The following is a 6,058-nucleotide window of genomic DNA, read 5'->3' on the forward strand; positions in this document are numbered from 1 at the left end:
ACTTTACGTCATTTGACCTTACTGAGCTTTAGTTTTAGAATTTTTTTTTAATGAAAATGGGGATAAGATTTGGTGATCTTCAACACCTATGACAGCTGTAAGGTAATAATCTGTGGATCCGTATTGAAGCAAAGGTGCTGGTAAAAGTGACCACAGTTGACAGGTCTCCCTACCATGCTAAGAAATGCCCTATATTTTAATGTAGCATTCCATACGAGCATCTCATTTAGAATTGATCAGGCCCTCCCTTGGAAAGATTAGAAATCTAATCAGTTATATTCTAAGTTGTTTGAAAAGCAGGTTGTTAACCAGTGGGGAATGGTCAGCTCAGAGTTTGGGGAAGAAAATGAGCACAAAGAATAACAGTTGTTGATGTTTATCTAGCATTGCCCAAGTGGAATAGTGTTTGATTTGGGAGACACGAACAAAAGGTACTCTGTTCTGGGGCAGAAACCAGTCACCAGGCCTTACTGTATCTTGGATGAAAACAACCCTCCAAGCAAAGTAACCCTCCTCTGGTTGCTCTGATTCTATTATCAGAAGCAAATTATTACATATTCTGCTTATCAGGTACTCCTGATAGCCAACAATAGTATTTGAGATATTGGGAAAATTTCTACTCTTAGTGTCTCGTTAATATGTAAAAGCTTTGTGAGTTTGATTACTATGAAATAGTCTTGAATAACTTGGTCACTTCTGAGTATGTAGAAAAACGTGACGTTAAAGACCTTAGGGAGATGGTATTCAAACCAAGGTACCTATGAGAAACTGCAAGAAAACTGATCACTTGGCTTCACTTTAGTGCATGTTTGTCTAGTTGTTTTCTAACCAAGTTATTTCTAATCAATAACTTCTGTTATTCTTTCTTTGAATTGTATGAAGTTTTCATATTAATTTGAGAAATGGTGGGGGATGGGATACTAAGTACTTCCATCCAGGAACACAGTATGTCAGTCCATTTGTTCAGGTCTTTTGTCCTACAGTAAAATGTGGATTCCTCCCAGATATGTTGTTCACACAGATTCTGTAGTTTTTAGACATTAGCTATTTTTTATGCTTTTGTCTAAGCCTCCTCTCCAGCTCCGGGGCCACATAGTATCTCGTACAAATATCCCTGTTGGAGTTCTTGACCCTGTTGGACACAGACTTGAACCTTGGCTGTTTTCTATCCTTGTAACCCTGGCTGTTTTTGAAATGTGAGAGACAGAGAGTATATGGGGTAGGGAGCAGAGGACAAGGGTCCTAGGGTGGGATGGGGTGGCAGACTGATTTTATGAATAATCTATATCAGGGCCTCTCAACTTCTTTCACATCACAACACATAGAGAAAATGCTAATTTTAAAAAAAAAATTTATTTTATGTATTTATTTTTGGCTGCGTTGGGTCTATGTTGCTGTGCATGGGCTTTCTCTAGTTGCAGCGAGCGGGGGCTACTCTTCGTTGCGGTGCGCGGGCTTCTCATTGCAGTGGCTTCTCTTGTTGCCAAGCACGGGCTCTAGGTACGCGGGCTTCAGTAGTTGCGGCGCATGAGCTCAGTAGTTGTGGCTCGTAGGCTCTAGAGCACAGGCTCAGTAGCTGTGGCGCACAGGCTTAGTTGCTCCGCGGCATGTGGGATCTTCACAGACCAGGGATTGAACCCGTGTCCCCTACATTAGCAGGTGGATTCTTAACCACTTCACCACCAGGGGAGTCCTAGAAAATGCTAATTTTTGTACAGCACACTAGGTTACATAAAAGAAGAGATTTAGAGGCATCTAAATGATGGTAAAAAAAAATTATCACATTTTCTTTAAATTAAATAATTATGATAAAGTAAAATACAGTGTATTAGGGAAGATATTAAAAATTGAATTTGGATAAAACTTTCAAATAAAAATTTTCCACATGTTTTAATAATTGACTTGAATTTGTTCCTGTGAATATACTTTGATATTAGATTTTATGGTTGAAATGACTTTATTCAGTTTCTGATCTAGACTTTTTTTTTTGTTTTGCGGTACGGGGGACTCTCACTGTTGTGGCCTCTCCCGTTGCGGAGCACAGGCTCCGGATGCGCAGGCTCAGTGGCCATGGCTCATGGGCCCAGCCACAGCGTGGCATGTGGGATCTTCCCGGACTGGGGCACAAACCCGTGTCCCCTGCATCGGCAGGTGGACTCTCAACCACTGCACCACCAGGGAAGCCCATGATCTAGACTTTTTTAATGATAAACTCATATTCTGAATAGTAATTATCAGTGAGGGACTCTGATCACCTAAGAGAGTGGGTGATAAAATATTTAAAACCATTTTATACAACCGTTCAAAATGTACAGTTGGGGGCTTCCCTGGTGGCACAGTGGTTGAGAGTCCGCCTGCCGATGCAGGGGACACGGGTTCGTGCCCCGGTCCGGGAAGATTCCACATGCCGCGGAGCGGCTGGGCCCGTGTGCCATGGCTGCTGAGCCTGTGCGTCTGGAGCCTGTGCTCCACAACGGGAAAGGCCACAACAGTGAGAGGCCCGCGTACCGCAAAAAAAAAAAAAAAAAAGTACAATTGTAATTATATTTAAAGAATAACAATTCTTACAACTCTTCCTTTTAGTTTATTAACAAATATGTTGCAATTTCATAAGATAATGCAAATGAATTTCAATCCCAATAGTACATTTTTGGTACATTTTTATATCAAGATTTCCACATTGAAACTCTAGCTTTCAGAACATGCATGCATTGTCAATAGCTAACCTGGGCCCTATTCAAAGACTGTACTGCTGCAAAGGGATAGAGATGGCCAGTATATGTTTAGACAGATATTAAAGGCATTGCCTGGAGCTGAGCCCACCAGAAAACTACGCTCTGCCAAGGCTCCTCTCTCATCCCCTGACAGATTACCCCTGAGGCTGTGTGCTGTGCCCCATGGGTCTCCTGCATTGGCTCCAGGATCTTCGGTCCATGACAGGCAGTGGGATGCTTTGCAGATAGATGCCAGATGTGGCATCTTCTTGGCCGCATGCAGACAGCAGAACTGTAAGTGCTGGTTGCTTCTTTGGCATACACCTCAGACTGCTCTGCACAGGTGCCTGAGGAGACCTAAACAAGGCTGCTCATGGCCAGAGGTAGTAGCCCAAAGGGCTCTGGCTGCCCCCGACTGCTCTCAACTGCCCCGTGCAGGAGGGGTCAATTTCTCACTTACATTCAGGACACCAGCACACCAAAGTCCACCAGTTAGGAAGCTCTGTCTGTATTATGTGCCTCATTTTATGCATGAGGAAGCTGTTTTACAGGTCAAGGCGGTGATTTTTTTCCCCAAAATTAAGAGCAAATATGACAGAGTCAGAACTGAAAGAAAGAAAAGAGAAATTGAATGAAAATATTTTGGACAGGAGGAGGGTAATTCTTAGAAGGGAGGAATTGTAATATACTATAAGCTTTGTTATCTGCCACTATATTCAGAACATGCTAATGGCTTTATTTTTCTAAATTCTTGGTTTTTAAATGAGTATATGAAGTAAAACACAAAACAAAACAAACATCTCTCCCCCCAAATCCTATTACACAGATTTGACTGCAGTCAATGTAACTTGGTACATACACTTTTACGTTCTCTTCTAGGCCTAATCAAAGCCTTAAATATATATAAATGTGTATACATAGCCATATCTGTTTCATTACAGAACATATAAAACTATCTAGATCTGAAATTTCCTTTTTACCACCCACTTACCAAACCAGTCATTTATTGAACTCTTACTATGTGCCAGGAGATTCTGGCTGCTGGAAATTCACCATGGTCACTCACGTTATTGAACACTTACCCTGTACCTTGCACTGTTGTAAGCACCTTATGTTCTTGATCTCACTTAATTCCCATAGCAACCTTAGGAGTAGGCCTTATTATTATTGTCATTTTTTTTAGGTGAGTAAACTAGGGCTTAGGAAGTTGAATAAATTGACCGGGGCCATATAGCCTCTACAACTAAGGAGATGAGGTAGAATGTCATGTCATAGCTGTATTTACATTTTAATATTCTTGGAAGTAACAACATTTTCTTAAAAGATTTTCCGTCATGCATCTGTCATGTTCGCTACCTTTTTTCATCATGTCTCCAGAGACTGGATGGCTCATAGTAAGCAATTCATTTATTTGTTGTTGAATAAATAAGTGAATGAACAATGAATGAAATTTTTGGGTCCCCTTCAGTGCTCTGCAGGACCTACTGTATAATTTGTGGGCCTAGTGCAAAATGAAAATGCAGGGCCCCTTCCTCAAAAATTATTAAAAATTTCAAGACAGTGACACCTGAGCATTAAGCCAAGCCAGGACCCTTATGAATGCAGGGCCCTGTACAACCTTGATGCTGGCCCTGGTGCCTAGTGTAGTGCCCTGTCTAGAGCAGGCTCTCAGTCTCTTTTGGATGATTTATTCATTTTTCATTTTGTGATCTACCTCCACTTCCTCATCAGCCACTCATTTCTTATGTGTTCAGAATCTAGTTTCTGCCCCAGGTTATGGAAATTCTTTCTCCAAAGTCACAAAAGACTATCTAGCTGTCAAATTAATTTCCCTATTCTCAATGTTAATCCTCCTGTTTTAGTCATTTCAGGCTGCTTTAACAAAATATCATTGACTGGGTGAACTAAAAAACAAACATTTATTTGTCACAGTTCGAGAGGCTGGGAAGCCTATCAGGATGCTAGCATGATCAGATTCTGGTGAGAGCCCTCTTGCTGGTTTGCAGATGGCTGTCTTCTCACTGTGTCTTCATATGGCAGAGAGAAGGAGAGAGAGAGAGAACGAGTGAGAGCATGAGCACTAGCTCTTGTGTTTCTTCTTTATAAGGACACTAATCCCATTATGGGGACTTTACCTTCATGACCTAATTACCTGCTAAAGGCCCACCACATTGGGATTAGGATCTCAGCAAATGAATTTTGGGGAGACACAAGCATGCAGTCCATTAACACCTCCCTAACCCAGGGATTAACATTACTGCCTATCCCTCCTTTTGGTGTTCTCCTCTCTTGTCTTTATTAAGAACATTGATTCTCTTTTTCAGTACTGTCCCTGCTTCCTTTTGGAGCCTTCCCTCTTTCATTTCCTCCTCTCCCTCCCATAAGGTTTTGTTAACACTGAGGTATGGAACCTCTGGAGGGACTTTGTGAAGTGTATCCATTGCTCTCCCTGGAGTGGCCACTTTCCCTGGGAAAAATGTGAATGGTATACATGCCTGAGAACCCTCAAGCATGGGATATTGATGTCTGGTTAATGAAATTCATATCCCATCCTACATGAATGGTAGGTAGAACTGCAATACTAGGGCAAGAGGGGCTCAGAACTGGAGAAGCTGAGGGTGAATTGTCAGCTCCAGTCCTGGGAGCAAGTCACAGAGTTTTGAATGGATCTGGGAGGAATCTCAACATGAAATGGGAGTCAAATGTTAGGAAGGAACTAGGCAGATGGAGTGAGAGGAAGGAGAGATGGGAGCCCTAGAAAGAAGATGGACTTAATTTTGGTGGACAGGTTCCCCAGCACAGGATTACTTTCATGCAACTGGGAGTGCCCCAAGTAACAACTTGGATCTGGCATTTCTTACTGTGATATCTTGGTAGCTATCACTGGCCAGCCCTCAGTTTTATCTTTATTTCTCAAGCTTGCCAATACCACCACTACCCGTACCACCCTAATTTTGATTTATTTTAATTTTAACAACACGCAGCAACCTGGCTTCTATGTGGCTGAGAAAGGTCAGTGCACACACAAAATGAAAATAGTATGAAGTGTAAGACTGTAAGAAAAAGAATTTTTTTTGGGGGGGGGGGTGGTGTTGCCGTCAGTACAGTTGGTCTCAGCTTTCATCTGATTGAAAGAAATGAGATTAACACCCGAATTGACTGACAGACCTTTAATTTTTCTCAGGGCTACTTTCCCCCAATCTTTTTATTATAGAAAAAAAATACCGAAAAGTTGAAAGAATTGTACAAAAATCACCTTTATACCCACCAACTAGGTTCAACAATTGATAACCATCTGTCATTTATTCTTCATCTATCTGTATAGAAATGCATTGCAAATATCA

The sequence above is a fragment of the Pseudorca crassidens genome, chromosome 6, assembly GCF_039906515.1.
Source record: "Pseudorca crassidens isolate mPseCra1 chromosome 6, mPseCra1.hap1, whole genome shotgun sequence".
Classification (NCBI taxonomy): Eukaryota; Metazoa; Chordata; class Mammalia; order Artiodactyla; family Delphinidae; genus Pseudorca; species Pseudorca crassidens.